The sequence below is a fragment of the Homalodisca vitripennis genome, chromosome 8 (assembly GCF_021130785.1).
Source record: "Homalodisca vitripennis isolate AUS2020 chromosome 8, UT_GWSS_2.1, whole genome shotgun sequence".
In the NCBI taxonomy this organism is placed as follows: domain Eukaryota; kingdom Metazoa; phylum Arthropoda; class Insecta; order Hemiptera; family Cicadellidae; genus Homalodisca; species Homalodisca vitripennis.
In genome coordinates this window covers 128,815,413-128,841,499 of record NC_060214.1, presented here as the reverse complement: position 1 = coordinate 128,841,499, position 26,087 = coordinate 128,815,413, and the positions used below count along the sequence as shown (strand labels likewise).

Below are 26,087 nucleotides of genomic sequence, written 5' to 3'. Positions count from 1 at the left end.
ATTTGATTATATCTTAAATCATTTTATTTATAATTAAATCTAGTTTTAAAGTACTGCTTACAGTACAGACTAGCCTATCATTCTTCCTCAATAGGACTTAACTCATTTTGAGCAAATTCTGTATGAAAACATAATTTATAAATATATCCAGATCTACATTTATATCGTGTGTTTAATATGTTTTTATTTGCCATTTTTTTATGTTATCCCCATTAATTTTATCACATTAATGATTGAAAAAGACATAAAACACGTCACTCTATAATGTACTGTATATTGTAAAACGAGTTGAGGTATTGCAAATGTTACTATATTTATTCGACGCTAACAACACCGTTCCCCACCCCTGCACACTGCTTGACAGCTTGACCTTGTACAGTTTACGGCCACCGTACACCTCGCAGGTACCTTCTCAGTCAACTGTGGACACTGTGGGTCTCTCACATCTCTCTAGGTCTAGTGCTTCTGTCTGTCTGTCTATCTGTCACCACCCACTTACTCGGTATGTACTGTATTACATAGTTGTTATCGGCGATACGGAGTTCACATAATCATTTCAAATTTCTACTATGAACATATAACAATATTAATAATAAAATTAACGAGTACCTACTTGTTTCTATTAGTATAAAAATCTCTTTCACAATTTTCTTTTCCGAAATACTTGTGAAAAGTATTTATACGTATGACACAAACATTTCTATACACAATATTAATACTTGTAATGTAGCAACCATTTTATACTTTATCTGTCACAATACAGTACATACTAATGTAATTATAAGTCTTAGTCTTAATCTTAAGTGTGGTTTTAAAGTCATATCCCATGTAAAGTGTTATTTATTAATACGCTTAAAAATAAAATTAAATGTGTTTTATTCATTATACATATGTGTGATTTATATGCGTATTATCAAACAAATATAATTGAGGGTCTATAAATATATAAAAATAATAAATCGCCATTTTTATTATGTTGATGTTGCATAAAACCTTATAAATTAGAACTAATTATGCTCAAACATTTAAACTCACCGTTATGGTTTTATAATTTGTAAAGTTTCTAGGGTTATTATTTGGTTTAAAACATTCAAAAAACTACTTACGCTGTTTTTTTTTTATTCATGTGTGGAATATTATATTTGTCTATTTCACATTTTAAAAATATGCAGAAAAATAGTATTATAATAGTAGTATTAAATTATATAGTAGTGCAGTTTCATCACTAGCAAATCTAAAAATGCAGAGTTTTTATTTTATTACTCAATTTTTAAACAGATATAAATAATATTGTATATAAAATTACAAACAGACCACATACACATTAAGAGTACTAAAATGACTTTGCTTCCGTAAGAACAGTGTTAGTAAATCTCGCGGGGTTTTACGCCCATATTTTAGTCGTAGAATTATGGGAATTATCGCATTAAAAAGATATAATTGATACTCATCCAACACTTTTTAGTTTTAATCTGTATTTTTTTGTTTATTCAGAATAAAATCTAAAACTTCATTGTACTTCATAATTTAAATTTTGAAACAGACACACATCACAATAAAACTATAAAGCTTTCGGATGCGTTTTAATAACACCAGTAAAATAAGACATCTCCCATAAAGCTATGAAACAATAACGGCGTAAAACATGACGTTTAACGTTGCTCTTGGGGAAAACTCAATCATTTGTCTACAGCCCCGGCTTTTCACATCATTAAATCAGGCACATTAATGTAGTCAACAACACATATTCTGATGATATTAGATAAGACGAAGAAACTGGAATCCCACGACAAAACCCTCTTAAGACATGACCTAAATAGTTTTTGATATTATTTAGATAACGTGTCAGCATATTGAGAGGTGGAGGGGAAGTGCTAGTCATGGGGTGACAACATCCCCTTAAGACATGACCTAAATAGTTTTTGATATTATTTAGATAACGTGTCAGCATATTGAGAGGTGGAGGGGAAGTGCTAGTCATGGGGCGACAACATTCCCTTAAGACATGACCTAAATAGTTTTTGATATTATTTAGATAACGTGTCAGCATATTGAGAGGTGGAGGGGAAGTGCTAGTCATGGGGCGACAACATTCCCTTAAGACATGACCTAAATAGTTTTTGATATTATTTAGATAACGTTTCAGCATAGTGAGAGGTGGAGGAGAAGTGCTAGTCATGGGGTGACAACATCCCCTTAAGACATGACCTAAATAGTTTTTGATCTTATTTATATAACGTGTCAGCATAGTGAGAGGTGGAGGAGAAGTGCTAGTCATGGGGTGACAACATCCCCTTAAGACATGACCTAAATAGTTTTTGATATTATTTATATAACGTGTCAGCATATTGAGAGGTGGAGGGGAAATGCTAGTCATGGGGCGACAACATTCCCTTAAGACATGACCTAAATAGTTTTTGATATTATTTAGATAACGTTTCAGCATAGTGAGAGGTGGAGGGGAAGTGCTAGTCATGGGGTGACAACATCCCCTTAGGCTATGACCTAAATAGTTTTTGATATTATTTAGATAACGTGTCAGCATATTGGGAGGTGGAGGGGAAGAGCTAGTCATAGGGTGACAACATCCCCTTAAGACATGACCTAAATAGTTTTTGATATTATTTAGATAACGTGTCAGCATATTGGGAGGTGGAGGGGAAGAGCTAGTCATAGGGTGACAACGTCCCCTTAAGACATGACCTAAATAGTTTTTGATATTATTTAGATAACGTGTCAGCATATTGAGAGGTGGAGGGGAAGTGCTAGTCATGGGGTGACAACATCCCATTAAGACATGATCTAAATAGTTTTTTATATTATTTAGATAACGTGTCAGCATATTGAGAGGTGGAGGGGAAGTGCTAGTCATGGGGTGACAACATCCCATTAAGACATGATCTAAATAGTTTTTTATATTATTTAGATAACGTGTCAGCATATTGAGAGGTGGAGGGGAAGTGCTAGTCATGGGGTGACAACATCCCCTTAAGACATGACCTAAATAGTTTTTGTTATTATTTATATAACGTGTCAGCATATTGAGAGGTGGAGGGGAAGAGCTAGTCATAGGGTGACAACATCCCCATAAGACATGACCTAAATAGTTTTTGATATTATTTAGATAACGTGTCAGCATATTGAGAGGTGGAGGGGAAGTGCTAGTCATGGGGCGACAATATTCCCTTAAGACATGACCTAAATTGTTCTTGATATTATTTAGATAACGTATCAGCATATTGAGAGATGGAGGGGAAGTGCTAGTCATGGGGCGAAAACATTCCCTTAAGACATGACCTAAATAGTTTTTGATATTATTTAGGTAACGTGTCAGCATATTGAGAGGTGTAGGGGAAGTGCTAGACCTGGGACGACAATATCCTTTTAAGACAAGACCTAAATAGTTTTGCATATTATTGAGAATAGAATATCTTTATTGACCTCAAGGTTATAAACATGCATCAGATCTTGTCAGTCTTACTACAGATGAAACATCTATACTAAAGATAAACAACATAAAGCAACAGTGCATCTCATACCATGCAAAGCAAGTATGAGCATTTAATAGTTTAGAGAGCCTGGTGAAATGTCTAGCAATTTTGCTACTGTTCCTTTTGTTATGTATATGTACATTACTGTTTAGTGTGGTGTAGGGCAGGTTTTTTTCTTTAAATGCTGCAAGAGAAAAATAAACATATTACTAATAGTCAGAATGCCCTCTTGGATAAAGAGTTGTCTGCTGTGAGATCTGAAATTAGCCTTTGCAATAATTCTGATAGCTTTCTTTTGTACTAACGAAAATGCTGTTTACTCTATTTCCCCACAATATCAAACTATATCAGAATATACTTTGAAATAAAGCGTGATATACCATTTTTAAATGGTCTTTAAAAACTAACGATCTTAAATGCCTTAAAAAAAATACAACTCTACTTAATCTTTTTGAAATATGCTCTATATGCACATGCCAGGATAACTTGGGATCCAAAAAAAATCTCAAGCAGCTTCACACTCTGAGTAAAATCACCATTTCCTATCATTTGCCTTTAGAGTAAATAAAATACGCTGGGTCTTGTCACGGTTTAAATTAAACAAATTTGCTCTATACCAGACATCAGCCTGCTCAATTAAAATAGGAACAGTTACATCAGTTCTGGAAGTCAAACATCATCCACAAACATTATAGTGTAAAACTTATGTTAATGTTAATGTTTTTGTCAAAATCATTTATCATAACAAGAAACAATAGTGGACCCAATACCGACCCCAGTGGTACACTAAAGGGTACCTTAGCATAATCTGAGAAACCGCCTTTTGAGTCATATTAACCAGCCTTATATTAACTAGTAACGAGGAACAGGGTTGCGAAAATAAGTTTTATATAAAATACAACTAAATAACGGTACAATTTTGACCACCTGCTCAAGATTACTGGGAATTGTGAATCAAGAATTGTTAACATCAAGCCTGCACCATTGCCAGCTTTGATATCGTTTCGTTGTATAGTATATATAATCTCGTATTGACATGTAATGGACTTGTGCATATTATACTAGCGTAATATTTAAATATTGTTGTCAGGTTAGTTCTGCTCCTATTTTCCAGTCAGGACTGCTGCGTCTTGCCGGGGTCTAAATTGCTAGGCAAAGAAAATGTCAAGGCCTACAGCATTATTATGTGGAGAGGATAATATCCACAGCTGACTTACTTATAAACGAGTTAAAGTAAACTTCTTTTTCGTATATTCTTTATGTATATTTTACATGTTATTAACGTTTTACCATTCAAACTTTTCTATAAATGGGAATTTCTAACCTTCCCTATTATTTTAAAGTATCTAATTAACAATGGTAACTTAGTCATATTTTGTTATTACTCGTATGTAATTTACCATAAAGAGGAAGCCTAGAAAAGCGCATCTGTAACAGGAAAACGTAATAAATTACAAGTAATTACTGAATGTCTATAACGGTTTATTTGACAGGAAATAATCTATTTTTAGAAACCAAAATATTAGTTACTCGACGTTTTTAAATTTATATAGATACTTACTGAGAAGTCTTATTGGTGGTCATTATTACATTCTACACAACATTCCTCTTTGAAAAAAATACATTACCTCAGTTAACTCCTACCCTATATGTGTCCTTTACATTTCATTCTTTTGAAAGAAACTTTTATCTCACAACATAAAAAATATTCTAAAAGATGACTACAAATCAATTAGTCATATAAAACACAAATCTTGAAATATTTATAAGCTTATATAATAAATAAATAATTGTCTCAAAACAAATACAAGCGTAATCTTACAAGCAAAAATAAATTTAAGAACTCAACCGTACTCAATAATTGTGAAATAAATTAAAACATTAAATACGCATAAGCCCAATGAATGATGTATATCACAAAAAAACGTGTTCGGACAACAATAAACGTATTATACTCTCACAGTAACACCTAAAGTTAAGAAGAGATAAGTCTTTTTTTGGAAGAATATAAATATAATATATAAATCAGCCATATTTTTTAAACAGATTGTACAGTGATGATGAAAAAAAAGATCTTCTATCCCAGTGAGCCACCCATGAAGTGTTCTCGTGCCCGTACCTGTTGTTTAAATAGATAATGTATTCACCGAAACTGCAAAGGCTGAGATGGATCTTATTCTGTTATTTTCTTGTAAACAAAATGTTATTGCAATTACCTGTACCGATTGCTTCATAACTTGTTATTCTATCAACAACTGCCAGAGGCTGTTATTGACTTTCGTGTCATCGGTCACGTCTTCAGTTGTATAACAAAACACGTGTCAAGGGTAATTACGCCTTGTACATCTCGTTACTGAGACAACTCACTGTTGTGCTCATTATAGGATAACAATATTGAGAGCTTGTTATTAGTTAGGAATGGTCTTGTACAACCCCATGTTACTGAGACTCCTCACTGTTGTGCTCATTATAGGATAACAATATTGAGAGCTTGTTATTAGTTAGGAAAGGTCTTGTACAACCCCTTGTTCCTGAGACAACTCACTGTTGTGCTCATTATAGGATAACAATATTGAGAGCTTGTTATTAGTTAGGAAAGGTCTTGTACAACCCCTTGTTCCTGAGACAACTCACTGTTGTGCTCATTATAGGATAACAATATTGAGAGCTTGTTATTAGTTAGGAAAGGTCTTGTACAACCCCTTGTTCCTGAGACTCCTCACTGTTGTGCTCATTATAGGATAACAATATTAAGAGCTTGTTATTAGTTAGGAAAGGTCTTGTACAACCCCTTGTTCCTGAGACTCCTCACTGTTGTGCTCATTATAGGATAACAATATTAAGAGCTTGTTATTAGTTAGGAAAGGTCTTGTACAACCCCTTGTTCCTGAGACTCCTCACTGTTGTGCTCATTATAGGATAACAATATTGAGAGCTTGTTATTAGTTAGGAATGGTCTTGTACAACCCCTTGTTCCTGAGACTCCTCACTGTTGTGCTCATTATAGGAAATAACAATATTGAGAGCTTGTTATTAGTTAGGTAAGGTCTTGTACAACCCCTTGTTCCTGAGACTCCTCACTGTTGTGCTCATTATAGGATAACAATATTGAGAGCTTGTTATTAGTTAGGAAAGGTCTTGTACAACCCCTTGTTCCTGAGACTCCTCACTGTTGTGCTCATTATAGGATAACAATATTGAGAGCTTGTTATTAGTTAGGAATGATCTTGTACAACCCCTTGGCACTGAGACTCCACACTGTTGTGCTTTATTTTTTTTATTTTATTTATTTATTACATGAACATTAAGAACAGTAATTTGTCAAGTTACAATAAGTAGAATTAAGAAGATGTGTTCATTAATTCCAGGAACTCTTCTATCTTGTACACAGGATTCTTTAACAGGAATTCTTTAAGCAAGCTCTTCAGTCTGTTGCCAGTCAGGGTCCGGAGGTGGTCTGGAAGGAGGTTTTTCAGTTTTTGGCCTACGTATGACGGTTTTTTTTCGAAGAGGGCTGTTCTATGTTGGGGTAGGACGAATCTAGAGGCATGGCGTGTGGGGTAGCTGTGAAGGTCCATGTGAGTCTTCAGGTTTAGTGTGTCTGCATATAAAATGGCTTCATAGATGTAGAGCGCAGGTACTGTTAGTATGCCTAGGGTCTCATAGGCTTGACGACAGCTTTGCTGGGACTCCAGGTTTGCAATTGTCCTAATTGCCTTCTTTTGTAGTACAAGTACTCTCTTCAGATTTCCCGAGGAGCTTCCCCAGATTGTAAGACCATATCTAATATGAGATTCTACTAGAGCGTAGTATGCCATTTTTGCCGCTTCCTGAGTGCCAACCCATTTAATGCGTTTAACAACATAGACACCAGTGCTGATTTTATTGCAGATGTGGTTTACATGGTTTGCCCATGTGAGTTCATTATCTAGAGTTATTCCTAGAAATTTAATCTGATCAGCCACTGCTACATTGGGGATACTAGTGGGTAGAATTTTTTTTCTGCTAAAATGTACTTGTGTTGTCTTGTCAGGGTTTATTGCTAAATCATTTTGTTTACTGTAGGCTATGGCTTTTTGAAGAGACGCAACAGAGTTGTCGTACAATCCTTGAGCTGTGTCATTTTTTAAAAGGAGGGTTGTATCGTCTGCATACATTATGCAGCTGGTACTGTAGTTGTGAATTAGAGCTGGGAAGTCATTAGTCAACAAAATGAATAGAATAGGTCCCAGCACGGATCCCTGAGGAACTCCTCTTGTTATTGGTTTAGGATCAGATCTGAACATGGTAGTAAGGCCAGCTGTAGTATGTTGGATGTCTACAACTTGGGATCTCTCTTTAAGGTAGCTAACAAACCATTTGTTTTCTAAGCCTCTTACTCCTAAAGTTATAAGTTTTTTAGAGATCAGCTCATGTCCCAAACAGTCGAAAGCCTTGCTGTAGTCTAAAAATAAGGCTGTTACAAATTGTCCTTCATCTATGCTGTCGATTATAGACTCAACAAGGCTTATGATGGCAGAAATAGTTGATTTTCCTTTTTGGAATCCATGCTGACAGTCAGTAATTAAGGCTTGATTTTTGAGATGGGTCATTAACCTGTTTAGTACTATTTTTTCTATAATTTTTGAAAAAGTTGAAATTAATGATATGGGCCTGTAATTTTTTGGGTCGGTTTTTGGTCCTTTTTTATGCTTTGGATATACCCTGGAGACTTTCAGTTTGGTTGGAAACTGCCCTAATGAGAAAGATTTATTTATTATGGATGTGAGAGGGGTAGTTAATTCTGCTCATTATAGGATAACAATATTGACACCTTGTTATTAGTTAGGAAAGGTCTTGTACAACCCCTTGTTCCTGAGACTCCTCACTGTTGTGCTCATTATAGGACAACAATATTGGGTTCTTGTTATTAGTTAGGAAAGGTCTTGTACAACCCCTTGTTACTGAGACTCCTCACTGTTGTGCTCATTATAGGATAACAATATTGGGTTCTTGTTCTTAGTTAGGAATGGTCTTGTACAACCCCTTGTTCCTGAGACCCCAGCTGTTGTGCTCATTATAGGATGGCAATATTGTGATCTTGTTATTAATTAGGATTTGCCTTGTTCCACTCGTTACTGAGACTCCTCACTGTTGTGCTCATTATAGGATGACAATATTGTGGTCTTGTTATTAATTAGGAATGACCTTGTTCAACTCGTTACTGAGACACGTCACCGTTATGCTTATTATAGGATGACAATATTGAGATCTTGTAATTAATTAGGAATGGTCTTGTACAACCCCTTGTTCCTGAGACTCCACACTGTTGTGCTCATTATAGGATAACAATATTGTGATCTTGTTATTAATTAGAAATGGCCTTGTTCAACTTGTTACTTAGACTCCTCACTGTTGTGCTTATTATATGATAACAATATTAAGATTTTGTTATTAATTAGAAATTGTCTTTTACAATACCTTGTTACTGAGACTCCTCACTGTTGTGCTTATTATAGGATAACAATATTGTGATCTTGTTATTAATTAGAAATGGCCTTGTTCAACTTGTTACTTAGACTCCTCACTGTTGTGCTTATTATATGATAACAATATTAAGATTTTGTTATTAATTAGAAATTGTCTTTTACAATACCTTGTTACTGAGACTCCTCACTGTTGTGCTTATTGTAGGTTGGCAATGTTTATGCATTTTTTTAATTATAAAAGAGGGCACCAATAATGGTGACAAATGTATTAGAATTTCGAGAACATTAATAAAATCTATACATTTATCAGTCTAAAATTGTATGGTAAATGTTTTTTAATCCTGTGGTTTATATTAAAAGTGTCCAACATGAAAATTAAATATTTTATATTGTAAATGATAACATTAAAACCATGCGACTGTCGATGTGAAGAAGAGTTGTGTCGAGAAGTATGTTGGTGCAATTTTTAAAAGATTTTCCTTATTAGACCAAAACACGACGATTCCGTAAAAATATAATAGGATTGTTATTATTTTATATTTGTTATTTAAAAACACTTGCAAAATATCTACACGTATTGACAAACTGTGTACTGCTAGTCCTAATAATATTTTAGTAAAAAGTTTATCCTCAGTAACAGATTAAAAAGTTATAATTCAATATCTACTTGCGTTTTCTAACTGGAACTAAAACTTTGTGAGCTGACCAACGGATCCGAATCCAACAATTTGGGGGAAGTTCTCTAATGATGAAATTGACTTAGAGGGCGTTGTTTCAGTTGTAAGAGTGGTTTTGTAATTGTATCAGTCCAGTCGTGCCCTCTAATGGAAGAGTTCGACATCGCCCTTGTACTGCAGCAATCTGCTCAACCACCTTCACTCCACTGTCCACTCTTCACTCATCACATTTATTTAACGTAATCAAATATTGGCAAATATATGTTATTACGAATTTTCATAATATTTCAGTACAATCTTCACTATCCTTCAACCATCCAAACATCATATACATTAAATTAGAATTAAACTGCAAATTCACTTGTATTACCTGTTCACATGGTGTAGTTTAGGTCAACTACCCCCACACAAATAAGGTTTCATATATTTGGTACGACGTCTCCCCGCAAGTTTTATTATAGTGATGCAATATATTCTCTCGTTTAACATAACTGTCTGACTGCAGGTAAGGTAGAAAAACTATTTTGTAACTTCGCATGAATTTAATTTATGAAACGAGGGCAATTTTGCAGTCAGTCCCAAATAAAAACAGCAGAAAATAAAAAGTGTTCACACTATATAGGGTGAATTTTTTTAAATTGGTAAAGTGTTGAAAAGTGACAACTAGAAAATATTTTTTGGGAAGAGTGCATTTTTTTGTAACGTGAGATAAATTATGATTTTTCTAAAATGTTTAAAGAAGCAGCAGAAAAAATGGTTTTAAAACCGTACAACTTTCACATTTTAGACCACCCTGTATATAAGAAGCGGAATTAATTAAAACTTTTTCCAAAATTATCATTGAATAGAGATATTTTAAATTAAGTATGACTAAACTTACCTTTACATTTTAAAATATTTCTAAAATGATCATAACCCCACCCCCACCCCTCACCGAAAGAGCTATTTAGTGGTGTTAGTGATTATCATCCCGAATTCTTTGGGGTCAAAATATGAAGACTTCGGTTAAAACGAAGAATAAGGCGAGTTTCCCGGTTCAGCGGCCACTTCACACAAGTACATTAGAGTTATAGCTTCAGCGTGACATGTATTTATTTATTTATTAACATTTTTCATTTTTTTATTAATTTTAATAAAAACTACGTTAACTACATGGTCAAACTACATGTAAAACGTTCATACACTTTTGTTCAACCGTTATTTTTGCCTGATTACAATATGTGAAAACATACTGCTATAAGGTTGTACCACTCCCTAGGTCGTAATCACATCTTGACATATTCTTCCTGTCTTAGTAAAAAATATTTTAAGGGTCTGTAAACAAAATTTTCTGTACAAATTCCAACACGTGTTCCAACCTAAAACCTATGCACCGCATGAAGTATCCGACGCAAATAAGTGATAATATCTTTATTAACCATGTGAAATTAGAACCCCTGGTCCTTTCCTATTTTAACCTCAATACAATAAAGAGACCCCTGCTTAAACTGTGTCGTTATGTGTGCGTCCCCGTCCCGCGTGATAACTCTCGATACGAAGGTCGTAATGACGTAGCTTACGTGTACGTTCGTAAGGTCAAAAATAAAGGTAAAAATAAGATTCTTTCTTAGAACATTTTACATTGGTTTTATATGATGGTAAATATAAGGTTGAAGAATGAATCAGTTTACAAACAAATTGATTAAAGTCATATCACATTTTATCATGTGTCATAGTAGTTTTGTTGGTTATACATACAGACAAACAGTAACAAGTGTTTAATAACCTTAGACAATTATCCACACATATAAGATAATGGCATTCACATTGATGTAAAATGTGAATTTAGGTTATAAACTAAGATGGATTAAAACTATATCACTGTTTTAACTGTACCGTCGCATCGTCTTTTTATAAATTACACATCCTATAGTATTTAAGATAATTAATTCTGTTTTCTGAAAAGCTTATGTTAACCATTTTACAACTAATAAATCGTTATAGCAAAATGTTGTTATTATAAATGTTCAAAACCAATAAATGATATTCTAGAAGACAACCACACACGATTTACCTTACTTCTAACATTTTCAGGTCATATAGTTAAAGTGCTATTCAATTCTTTATAATAATGAAACACCAACATCTTCCTTACCAAACTCTTAGTTCATCACATGCGTGGAGACGGTCAAGTTATTGAAAATCGGAAAGTTTTAATAAGCAAAGAAATACAAACAAAACACTGTCTCAAAATACAAACAAAAGCCAAGCCTTTCACAACAGTAGCCAGGAATTGTTATGTTTTTGTTTTGATGCTGGCGGCTGTTTGCTTCACCTCGTAATATTAACTCTGACTTCGCGTGTCTTTAAATCCTAATTTTATTAATTCTCATAATCCTATATCCTGTTTTATTTATCTTAGAAATACAACCCGTTGCTTTTTCTAATATTTAGCAAACATAATTTATTAGTCATACTATCTATGGACTACCTTCAAAAATAAGTTTTATTAGTCATACTTTCTATGGACTACCTTCAAAAATAAGTTTTATTAGTCGTACTATCTATGGACTACCTTCAAAAATAAGTTTTATTAGTCATACTATCTATGGACTACCTTCAAAAATAAGTTTTATTAGTCATACTATCTATGAACTACCTTCAAAAATAAGTTTTATTAGTCATACTATCTATGGACTACCTTCAAAAATAAGTTTTATTCGTCATGCTTATTATAGATACAGTAATCGTAATTTTATTTTTGAATTTAAATTAATATTTTCTCCAATATTGTCAGAATCATAAATAATTAGTAAATAATGTTCAAAATACTCCATTTTTATCTTTCAAACGTACTGAAGATGTTCCAGTGGTCATATCTTATTCGAGGCTTTTTTTAAATATGTGCAAAACATATTATTCTATATATTGGGTGTTTTTTTTTCTATGATTACATTTCAAAACCTGTAAACGCTGTATTTAGAAAACAATATTTGGTAGGTCTTGACGATGTATTTTTTTTTAGAATTTCACAAATTTTCTAACGTGATATAAAAAGTTGAACAGATAAATTGCTGTTTCATAATTACAAATCTTTACTTAAACGCTGCAAAAATCAAGCAAGGGGTAAATAAGATATATGAAATCGAGATTGATATTAATGTTATAATATTTCAATCCTATTGAACTCAATATGTTTCTTTCTCAATAAATACCTGAATTAGGAGGACTCTTCATAATTCCTGTGGATCCAAATCAATTTAATTTAAAACAAATTTATATTCTTGAATGCATTGAATAAAAATTACAAATGCCTTGTTGTGGCTATGATACATACGATATAACAATCGACAGACTAATGCTCAACTAAAGACCCTCTCTCCACGAGGAAACCTCAGTTACTTACTTATACAATCATCCTAATGCTGATTGCACACATTCAACCCTCAGGAACAATGAGAGGTAACAATCAGTGCAATCGCTACAATAATGTCAACGATTGTCAACGACTCCTAACACTCCCGTCGTGACGGAATTATAATTACAAAACGACCTAACGCGTCTGCAATTATAATGAGGCGGCACGAAATTCAGCCTTAACTGTGTGGCAATAAGGACTAACGTCGCTTGCGAGATATTAGGTCAAGCTCGTACAGCACGGAGCAGTGACGTCTTGTTTGCGCACGGAGACAGCTGTTTAGTGCTGTATTACAATTGGCACGTAACGAATGTGAATATTGTCAATACATTTAACTTAATTTACAAATATTTACAGGCAACCCTTCTTAATATGTTTGTGTGTAAAAGTTGTCTCGGCATGCAACTAACAAATCGATTCATCAAATTGAATAATTGTATTGCATAAATAATTAATGTTCTACCGATTTGTCTTTTAATTTTTATTCACACAACGGGGTATTATTCAAACTAATTAACGAATAAATGTATATTCTTACATTTTTATTCTATTACTGGTCTAATTGAAATAATAAAGTATTGGCATTGTGTTTTTTTTTTTTTTTTTTACTTATCACAAAAATCATAAATCGCATCTAACTTCTTAAGTAAACAATTTAGGCTCTCAAAACACATATAGTGGCTTCCTACCAGTTCTACATTATTGTTTTCTACATTTGAAAGCGAATTAATAACAACCAAATAATTATTGCTTGCAAGAGCCAGGAAGATTAAATTTTTATAACCAAATTCTTAATAAGTACCGAATATTGCTCATTTAGTGTGAAAGTTGTTATTAAACACAGTAAACAGTATAAGGAATAAAATTATTTCGGACATTTGCAATCGTTATAGGTTAAAAAAAGGTATAACACAACGTTTCAGAGACTGGAATCTATCCACTTCGTCAAGTGGGGGAGGTATATAACAATCCAGTAGTAACTATATGTATGTTACCTAAAATTCTCAAAGACCATCAAAACAAATAAATTTGCTGGGCCTGTAAATCGTGTGAAAGAGGCGTGAGTGATATAATGTATGTCTGAATGGTGTATTGTCAGTATGAATGATTAGGTTAGGTACGACGATTGTGATACAATGTGTGCATTGTCTGTTCACAATAAAGTTTATTATTATTATTATTATTAAACGCGAAATGTTTTGTCAGATTCTATTTATAAGTGAGTCTCGACTGACTGAAAATTCCGTACAAGAAGTAGTCCGGTGTACCACAACAGTCGCTCGTCGGTCCACTTCTCTTTGCACTCAAAATGGTCGAGTTTCATACACTGCGTTTAGTCAGATTCTATTTATAAGTGGGTTTCGACTGACTGAAAACTCCATACAAGAAGTAGTCCGGTGTAACACAACAGTCGCTCGTCGGTCCACTTCTCTTTGCACACAAGGTGATCGAGTTTCATACACTGCGTTTAGTCAGATTCTATTTATAAGTGGGTCTCGACTGACTGAAAACTCCATACAAGAAGTAGTCCGGTGTAACACAACAGTCGCTCGTCGGTCCACTTCTCTTTGCACTCAAAATGGTCGAGTTTCATACACTGCGTTTAGTCAGATTCTATTTATAAGTGGGTCTCGACTGACTGAAAACTCCATACAAGAAGTAGTCCGGTGTAACACAACAGTCGCTCGTCGGTCCACTTCTCTTTGCACACAAGGGGGTCGAGTTTCATACACTGCGTTTAGTCAGATTCTATTTATAAGTGGGTCTCGACTGACTGAAAACTCCATACAAGAAGTAGTCCGGTGTAACACAACAGTCGCTCGTCGGTCCACTTCTCTTTGCACACAAGGTGGTCGAGTTTCATACACTGCGTTTAGTCAGATTCTATTTATAAGTGGGTCTCGACTGACTGAAAACTCCATACAAGAAGTAGTCCGGTGTAACGCAACAGTCGCTCGTCGGTCCACTTCTCTTTGCACTCAAAATGGTCGAGTTTCATACACTGCGTTTAGTCAGATTCTATTTATAAGTGGGTCTCGACTGACTGAAAACTCCATACAAGAAGTAGTCCGGTGTAACACAACAGTCGCTCGTCGGTCCACTTCTCTTTGCACACAAGGTGGTCGAGTTTCATACACTGCGTTTAGTCAGATTCTATTTATAAGTGGGTCTCGACTGACTGAAAACTCCATACAAGAAGTAGTCCGGTGTAACACAACAGTCGCTCGTCGGTCCACTTCTCTTTGCACTCAAAATGGTCGAGTTTCATACACTGCGTTTAGTCAGATTCTATTTATAAGTGAACCTTGACTGACTGAAAACTCCGTACAAGAAGTATTCCGGTGTACCACAACAGTCGCTCCTTGGTCCAGTTCTCTTTGCACTCAAGGTGGTTTAGTTTCTACGCTACTTTTAGTCGGGAATTCCAAAAGTAGTACAAAACCTGTTTGTACTCAATTAATTACGTATCGTTGAATGTGAAAACAACAGTAAGTGAGGGTCTAGAGTCTACAGAAACGTGTTTTTAATTTTTCAGTTAATTATTTTAATGTGTTTCTTATATCTAGGGAAAATGGTGTATAATCTTTTAAAAAGAACATTTGGATGTACACCGAGGGTCTCTCTAATCATCGATATACGACTATGACAAGTAAATTTCATACCTTATACAAGACCTCGCTTACAATAGATCATAATTTGCTTTCACGACTTAAATAAAGTGACAATTCTATGTAAAATTGACTTCTACTGTGATACAACATGGAGTTTGGTTTCGTAACAATAATGTTACACGTTAAATAGTTTTCCTCATACAAGACCTCGCTTACAATAGATCATAATTTGCTTTCACGACTTAAATAAAGTGACAATTCTATGTAAAATTGACTTCTACTGTGATACAACATGGAGTTTGGTTTCGTAACAATAATGTTACACGTTAAATAGTTTTCCTCATACAAGACCTCGCTTACAATAGATCATAATTTGCTTTCACGACTTAAATAAAGTGACAATTCTAGGTAAAATTGACTTCTACTGTGATACAACATGGAGTTTGGTTTCGTAACAATAATGTTACACGTTAAATAGTTTTCCTCATACAAGACCTCGCTTACAATAGATCATAATTTGCTTTCACGACTTAAATAAAGTGACAATTCTAGGTAAAATTGACTTCTACTGTGATACAACATGGAGTTTGGTTTCGTAACAATAATGTTACACGTTAAATAGTTTTCCTCATACAAGACCTCGCTTACAATAGATCATAATTTGCTTTCACGACTTAAATAAAGTGACAATTCTAGGTAAAATTGACTTCTACTGTGATACAACATGGAGTTTGGTTTCGTAACAATAATGTTACACGTTAAATAGTTTTCCTCATACAAGACCTCGCTTACAATAGATCATAATTTGCTTTCACGACTTAAATAAAGTGACAATTCTAGGTAAAATTGACTTCTACTGTGATACAACATGGAGTTTGGTTTCGTAACAATAATGTTACACGTTAAATAGTTTTCCTCATACAAGACCTCGCTTACAATAGATCATAATTTGCTTTCACGACTTAAATAAAGTGACAATTCTAGGTAAAATTGACTTCTACTGTGATACAACATGGAGTTTGGTTTCGTAACAATAATGTTACACGTTAAATAGTTTTCCTCATACAAGACCTCGCTTACAATAGATCATAATTTGCTTTCACGACTTAAATAAAGTGACAATTCTAGGTAAAATTGACTTCTACTGTGATACAACATGGAGTTTGGTTTCGTAACAATAATGTTACACGTTAAATAGTTTTCCCCACATTTTGGTCCATTTTCTACAATTTGTGCTTCTACGAATCTCTTTTTAAATTTTTTAACATGTTTAATAAGTATTTTTATTAAAAAAAGATTATTTGCTAAATTGTAGTAAAAAGATGTAAAATCTAAATTTAGTTGCATGTGTGTAGGTACGTCATACGTTACAGAGCATATTTGAAATCTCTGTTAGTAGTTACTGTCATTATGGAACTAAACTCGTGACAGCCGCTGCACCGCTTAAGATAAATTTTTAAATTATAATGAGGCGGCACTAACTGGTTAGCTGGTTAAGGAAGGGTCTTTAAAAAATCTGTACACTGTAAATCTGTTCAAGTGTAAGGGACTATTTTATAGATCTAAAGAGAGTTTTCATTTTTATTTCCTTTACATTGCAGACTGGAGTCGCAAAAAATTTGAAGCAAGGTTAATATTGATTTGAATACATTATATATTTGCAACCTAATATAGTCGTTTGGAGGCGAGCTACACAAAAACCGTTTGCTTCTACAGTGGAAGAACGCGACTCGGGAAATGTACACCTCTTAATTTGATTTCCCGGACATATTTGCTTTATCTTGTTATTCTTGTTAAACTACTGAATATTATTTTTGAATAGTTTTGTATTTTGACCTTGAAAAAAACAGTAATGCCAGTGTTGGTGGAAGCCGATTTGGAAGGCTATTAGGCCTCGTGTAAACATGCCTTCAGGGAACTAGGATTGCTGACTTTGCCCTTCCTCTATCTCTTCGAAGTGATCCTGTACTGTGAGTTAGATTTAGTTTCAAGTCAGGGACGTTTACCATTACACTAGAGGGAGGGATAAGTACAGAATTCAACAACACAGAAGTACCGCTTTCGACCGCTTGCCCACAAGTTGGTGTCAGGCTGTTCTCCCTGAGGTCATACAAATCTCTGCAATTATTACAATTCAGAGCTCACCTCAAATTTTTGTAGGTGTGCAAAACTTATTACTCGATTGACGAGTTTGCCGCAAGCCGCCGGAAAACATTAATTGGCCGAAAACTTTGGTTCTGATGTCAAGAGTGAAAGTGAGAGGAACAGACAACAAATTTTAACTTGGTTTGAGTCCGAATGGAATTTCTTTCAATAATTTTTTTTTTTTATACATTTACTGACAACGATTTTTAATGTTTATAGTCCAACGTATTAATTGTTTTAATGCAACAAAGAATATTATTATTATCTAAAGGGTTAACAACGAATCTTAATGTTTTCTCAGATCACATTTTTCTAACTTGACTGACTATAGTTTTATCACCGTCAGACAGTTACATAGAAGACTGAAATGCCCCTCTATCGGAGCCTGTATTTGGTCGGTTGGCATTTATTTACGTGTCTTACCTTTGGTTTTAAATGTGCCAAATCAGGAAAATGTGATCAAGGAAAATTATTACCGTTTCGTAATTTTAACCAATTCTATACTATCCCATTTTGACCTTCACCAATCAATTTCTTTCTTAGGGAACATTCTTTTATCCAAGAAAACCTAGGTTGTGTGCTTATACAATACACATTGGCTCTCGGTTCGTGATTAATGTTATAGCTCTACTCGTATAAAGGTCTTTTCATTCTTATCTCCCTTTCACTTTCTTGGCATAAAGATGCTTTACAATTATAATTTTATACGAGTAGTAAATCTGTTTTACAAATGAAGGCAAATAATTATTTGGTAAAATAGTCACAACAAAAGTGTAAGTTTATAACTTTAATACGTTGATGTTAAAAGTTGAAGCTTGCAATCGTGTTACTTTACTATATTATCCGTACGATAGATAAGTAACAAATAAAATACACTCAATTTTCACGAATTTATTGACACTAGTGTTCGTTATACTCGACTTTTGTATAACTTAATCATATAGTAAAATATTAGTATATTAGTATTAGAAATATATTAAATTTTATATTAAAAATATGGGTTCCTTAAGATAACTTGATCATTTTTATAGTTGACAGCAAAGTAGAAGAAGGGAGATTCTTCAAATATATTAACTATTTTTAACAAATAATTTGCGTTGAAACAACTTTTTTATATTTGTTTTATCTGTCACTTTATTTTATTTATTGTTATAAGATAAAACAAAAGCTTGTAATTACCTTAAATTGTAGTTAAATTTTGCGTTATAAAATTAGAAACGAAAATTGAGATACCTTTATATAGTTATAAGAATGTTAAAAAATAAAATCAATAATAAAAAAGGGGTGGTTATATGCTAAATATGTGTCTTCCCATTTTATCTCATTTAGATTAAATAAGGTTTAAAACTGCATGAAATTAAAATACAGCCCTGAAAATTCTTATCTGAAGATGAGATCATCCGGACGATCTTCAAAGCCAGGGAGAAAACGTTCGACACTTTATACAGTATTACATCAGAGCCTTGTAACTCAAGATCTAAACTTGCGTGCCTAGGACTCAACTGCCCGAGGAACAAAAATGAAATTGAATGATCAGCTATGGCATCATGACTTTATTCTTTGTTGTTTCAGAACAATCGAATTGACAGTGAGTCAATAAAGGAAATAGTAATTTCCGTGGACACTTTGTTCAAGGTGATAAATACGTGAGCAAACAAACCAGTTTTGTTTGGTGGTTTGAGAATCTTTACGCCTTTCGAGAATACCCAAGGGGAGCCGGCGGCCGAACTGTCAAGGTCACCGACCTTCGGGCTGAGTGAAAGATCGGGCAAGTACAAATCCTATCTGTCACCTTGCAAGTTCGATCAGTAACGTCGACCTTGTACTTCACCAACTCTCTTCCTTATTCTGTTTGATACCGTCTTCACACAGGCCAGTGGCCGTACAAATCCTATCTGTCACCTTGCAAGTTCGATCAGTAACGTCGACCTTGTACTTCACCAACTCTCTTCCTTATTCTGTTTGATACCGTCTTCACACAGGCCAGTGGCCGTACAAATCCTATCTGTCACCTTGCAAGTTCGATCAGTAACGTCGACCTTGTACTTCACCAACTCTCTTCCTTATTCTGTTTGATACCGTCTTCACACAGGCCAGTGGTCGTACAAATCCTATCTGTCACCTTGCAAGTTCGATCAGTAACGTCGACCTTGTACTTCACCAACTCTCTTCTTTATTCTGTTTGATACCGTCTTCACACAGGCCAGTGGCCGTACAAATCCTATCTGTCACCTTGCAAGTTCGATCAGTACCGTCGACCTTGTACTTCACCAACTCTCTTCTTTATTCTGTTTGATACCGTCTTCACACAGGCCAGTGGTCGTACAAATCCTATCTGTCACCTTGCAAGTTCGATCAGTACCGTCGACCTTGTACTTCACCAACTCTCTTCTTTATTCTGTTTGATACCGTCTTCACACAGGCCAGTGGCCGTACAAATCCTATCTGTCACCTTGCAAGTTCGATCAGTACCGTCGACCTTGTACTTCACCAACTCTCTTCTTTATTCTGTTTGATACCGTCTTCACACAGGCCAGTGGCCGTACAAATCCTATCTGTCACCTTGCAAGTTCGATCAGTACCGTCGACCTTGTACTTCACCAACTCTCTTCTTTATTCTGTTTGATACCGTCTTCACACAGGCCAGTGGCCGTACAAATCCTATCTGTCACCTTGCAAGTTCGATCAGTAACGTCGACCTTGTACTTCACCAACTCTCTTCCTTATTCTGTTTGATACCGTCTTCACACAGGCCAGTGGCCGTACAAATCCTATCTGTCACCTTGCAAGTTCGATCAGTACCGTCGACCTTGTACTTCACCAACTCTCTTCCTTATTCTGTTTGATACCGTCTTCACACATGCCAGTGGTCGTACAAATCCTATCTGTCACCTTGAAAGTTCGATCAGTAACGTCGACCTTGTACTTCACCAACTCTCTTCCTTATTCTGTTTGATACCGTCTTCACACAGGCCAGTGGCCGTACAAATCCTATCTGTCACCTTGCAAGTTCGATCAGTACCGTCGACCTTGTACTTCACCAACTCTCTTCCTTATTCTGTTTGATACCGTCTTCACACAGGCCAGTGGCCGTACAAATCCTATCTGTCACCTTGCAAGTTCGATCAGTAACGTCGACCTTGTACTTCACCAACTCTCTTCCTTATTCTGTTTGATACCGTCTTCACACAGGCCAGTGGCCGTACAAATCCTATCTGTCACCTTGCAAGTTCGATCAGTAACGTCGACCTCGTACTTGAAACCCAATATTTGGTTTTTTTTGAAGACTTTCTCTTAGTTGTGTGCATGATTTAATGCAGATCTAATTATGTACTTTACACCTACTCTTTTCTCCAACAACCTCGACACATAATGGATTGGTGTACACGCAGATTTATCTCTATGGCTTGAGGAAGAGATCAGATTGCAGATCTCGAATCTTAGTGTTGTTGATAGTATTGTGATCACTGAAGGATTGCAAAAGTCCGGATATACCTGTTTCCTTCACATATTAAACACATTAATATTTATTTATAACGATCAGTGTTTCTTGAATTCTTTCGCATATTTTATCACCCGAATACATCAAAGACAGGTGGCAGCTGATAATTGTGTCCATAATATTACATGAAATTGAAATCATCCGCAAAACACAATAGGCACGGTGCAGATAAAGTATGAAAAGTTCAATATGATTTAAATGTCTAAAAGAACTGCGATTATATCACGAACTGGAAACGTGGATTATATCGGGCTTGAATTTGCACTGGGTTCGTGACATCTAAAGCTTGAATTTGTAGTTGATAAGTTAAACTCTGTTGATGCAGTGGGATGGACTTCATTCTTTTTTATTTCTATATTCAAAATGGCTAGGACATGTACATCGGAGACAGGAGGGCACAAGGTTAAAAGAGGTCTACCAGGCGGTACCGACAGGAAGGCGCCCTTTGGGTAGGCCAAAGATAAGATGGTGAGATCAAGTGGTCGAAGATGTGACCCGGTGTGGAGGGTCTGTGGATCTGGCGGAAGACAGGGTGGCGTGGAAGAGGCTCATAGACGAGGCAAAGAATCGACTGAGATTTGTTATGCCCCGGCAGTAAGTAAGTAAGTATTCAAAATGTGAATTTATATACCTTTAATATTGCTCCAGGTCCCTTCAAATGAATGGAATTGTGTTTATTGAAAAGTAGATACCTTTTGACGTTATGCGTAGTCTAAAATTGCTATATTTACCTCCGGGTGTTTGGTTTATGTAATCCGAGGGGCCGTCATTGGAAATTTAGTTTGCGACCCACATCAGTCTGGACACCAGTGGACTGGACCTTACCACAACAGATCGATCTGTGCTCGCTGCCAATTCGCAATCAATAACAATAAAAATAATTATTTATTTACCAAAATAAATTTATAAATAAGATTACAAGGTTTTTATTTAGTGTTTTCGATTTGGCAAACAAACATTTACCGTAGGTTGGCCCGTTTGGGGCACTTAAGTCACTTTGGTTTGAAAAGATGGGCCTTGACCTTTCCCAATCGTATTTACGAAATAATGACGCCAACAATGATACACCTTCTATACTTCTAATAACATCTTTGGTATCACCACACATTATAAATTTAAGCATATTCTTCTATAAGTATTGAAATGGATAAATTGGTGAATATTAATTAGCTACTTCCACCTAAAACCCGCAACAGTTCAGTGGCGTGCGGCGGTGTCGAGGCTAGCGTAGAATTGTAATAATGTTATGTTAAGTCAGGGTAGCTGCAATTTAGGCTCGAACATTTAGAACCCCATCTCTTTGTACTATACAGATGTTTAAGAACACACTCACTTAAATGTAATAAACTTAAAACAGTTGGAATACTGACCGGGAGTACTTTAGTATTTACCGCTACTCATATAAGATTTTGGAAATTAAATATGATAGTTAGTTCGACACTAATCATTCCTCCGAGTTTTCCGAATACCCTCTATATTTTATATACGATATTTAAAGTCGTGAACATCTACTCCACCTCCATCCCGCCTTTCCGGAGATCTATGAGTTTTCACTCAACGTAAATCCTAAATATATCATTGGATTTTCCCTATTGGGATTGCTAATTCTGAAGGGGTATTGATTTGATTGATACATAGAAATTTTTTTGTGTAAGAATCGTTTTTATCATTCTAGTCGTATTGCAGGAGACGAATGCATTAAAACTATTTGATCTATTCAGTTGTATTGAAATGATCAACAAACGTTCGCAAAATTATATACCGGTTGGGAGATATTTAAAGTTAATTGGTTTAACAAATTCTTTAAGACTTTGCCAAAATGATACTAATCGTCTTATTTAAAAAACTGGAGAATGTGCTGAATAATTCCTCTCGGGACAGCCAGCATGAGGACACACAACACTGCCACTAATTGAAATCGCTAGTAACTTTTCATTTGCATTCTTTAATGAATTAATATTTCAATTTTTAATAACATTAATAACTTAACTGTGAGAAATGTTCGATAGGCTCACATAATCTTGGATTTAGTTATAAATAGTTCCTCTGACTATTTTACGTAAATAATTATCAAATATACTCCTTAATATGACTTCATCAATTGCCTTTTTAACTTAATAAAATCAGAATAAATAAAGGTTTTGATGAAACATTAACGTCTATTTTGTGGCAAAATATCCTGATTGTTATGTCTCAAATTAGAATTCCTAGCGAAAACTCCCAGGGTCTCTCTTCTCTAGTTACGGCCCTGTGCCAATGCTTGCATTCCCTGCAGCTCATTTCAAGCAGGATTCAACCCGCCCAGTACTAGAGCCCCCTCCCCCCCTGGACGGGTGTTTACGGTTTTTGGCCAAGACCGATTCACCTTGAAAGTGGCCGGTTCTACTCACAAGCGGGACAACTTCCTTTAGACCTGTTTGCCCGCAATCACTGCATTCTTCTTCTTCCCATTTGTTCTTCCTTCTCACTTCCTCTCTTTCACACCCCAGAGGATGCATTTTCTGGTAGAAAGATTTAGTTTTTAACCTACCGAGCATACTACCATTGGCAGATACAGGGGCTACTTTGTCTGGTACGTTTGGTAGTTATCATTATTTGACTTCAATTAATTCTATGTCGGCAATTCTTTAAAGTTATATAATGAGTAATACTATTTGCTAACTTCAGTTCCATTTTAAATTATCGATCTTTTATGCATTTTAAGACAATTTACTATATTTTTAATTATGTCAGAATTAATTAAAACTCCACAAATTCTTAAAGGAAACTTGAATGATCCCATTTCGCCTATGGCTAAACTGTCCAACTTAACGAGCATTTATATCAGGAACTACATTGGGTATTATATCTGTTCTCTACATTTTTTTTTTTTTTTAATAGCAACAAAATAAAATAACGGTTTACCAAAATACAAAATAATTGTGATTTTTAAAATTTACATATAACATCTCAAAAAGTTATATTTTAAACTATGCATAATTATTTATACTAACTATATTTAAAAATTCTCAGTTCTTTAAAGTCCAGTTAAGAACAATAATACAGATTTTAAAACACAATTTTTTCAGGAATCGAATTAAATATAAACTTTGTATGGTTTATATACAACAAAATCATGTGTTCTTTATGTAAAATAATACTGACGTTATGAATATAAATATAATTAGGTAAGTAAAACTGATATAATGGTTCCTTATTATTCTAAATAACAAATAAATGCCTCGAAAAACACAAAATAACTCATTCGAATTTTTGTACTATTAACTTTTAATACCGACTTTTGGCACATTATAAAAGATCAATCAGTTATATATTTTAATTAGTATTAGCAAATTTTGAATTACGCCAGAATGAGGTAAAACCCCATAAACCCTTTGAGCGAAATGTGTGTACAATAGTTATAAATGTGTGTCCCTAGTTCTTGAAATATTTGGTTAGCCCTGCCAGAGACTAAATCAGATTATACAATTTATATTACAGCTCCCACTCGGGTTACACTATGTGATAAAATTGTCTTGCATCAACAAGGATTGTAAGTTTTCTTGTTTTAACATAATTCTGTACGTTCCAAAAGACGCATACTCATACATTTAAAGGAATTTTATCATCTTAAACAGCAGATTAAAATGTTATACTTACCTTCGGCTCAGGGTTATTACATAGTATGAAAATACCATGCTGCAATCTCAATGTAAACCTGGAGTAATTACGAGTAGATAGACGTCTTAAACACACTTCACTGCCAAGGACATCTGGCTTAATATGCATTCTAAATTAATAGTTCATACTACGTCATCTAAGACATAAATACGTACGTAATAAAAGAGTCCTTGATATATAAGGTTATAATTTCTTGTGCCTTTACGCCATCCACAGGCTTCTGTAGTCTGAAGTCCATGTCCTTGTAGAACTTCTAGAATGACTAAAAGCTCTGGAAAAGTCAATTCCATTGACTGAAAGCTCTGCCTACGATGGCAACCACATCGCTAAAAACGGGATCCAATGTATTGTTTAAACAAAACACTTCAGAAGTAGAACACACCCCAAACATATACTATGACAATCACGGTAGAACAATTTTAGTGCAGTGCACTATGTGTTACCTGTGCTTGGTCAGCCGCCGAGGTGTTCTCGTTGTGTTGCGGGAGTATGCTGAGCGTTGAGTGCCGACAGGCTGCTCTGGTTAGTGCAGTGAACCATGTGTTACCTGCACTTGGGCATCCGCCGAGGTATGCTCGTTGTGTGCGGGAGTATGCTGAGCGTTGAGTGCCGACAGGCTGCTCTGGTTAGTGCGCACCATGTGTAGTGCAGTGATGAACCATGTGTTACCTGCACTTGGGCATATATGCCGCCGTAGTGCCGAGTGTTGCTGGCGGGAGCTGATTGAGTGCTGAGTGCAGTTGAGTGCTGTCGAGTGCTGAGCGTTGAGTGCTGCTCTGGTTAGTGCAGTGAACCATGTGTTACCTGCACTTGGGCATCCGCCGAGGTATGCTCAGTATGCTGAGCGTTGAGTGCCGACAGGCTGCTCTGGTTAGTGCAGTGAACCATGTGTTACCTGCACTTGGGCATCCGCCGAGGTATGCTCGTTGTGTGTGAGTATGCTGAGCGTTGAGTGCCGACATGCTCTGAGTGCAGTGAACCATGTGTTACCTGCACTTGGGCATCCGCCGAGGTAGTATGCTGAGCGTTGAGTGCCGACAGGCTGCTCTGGTTAGTGCAGTGAACCATGTGTTACCTGCACTTGGGCATCCGCCGAGGTATGCTCGTTGTGTTGCGGGAGTATGCTGAGCGTTGA

At 35.3% G+C, this 26,087-nt stretch overlaps 1 protein-coding gene across 1 annotated transcript in view; it reads left to right on the top strand.

Annotated features, from left to right (window-relative positions):
- Nucleotides 1-384: 384 nt before the first annotated feature.
- The window catches only part of LOC124368394 (alpha-tocopherol transfer protein-like), a 69,022-nt gene continuing 43,319 nt past the window's right edge, over nucleotides 385-26,087 (top strand). The window contains exon 1 of the mRNA XM_046825701.1: nucleotides 385-502. The gene's annotated coding sequence lies outside the window, so the exon portion shown is untranslated. The remainder of the gene's footprint in view (nucleotides 503-26,087) is intronic.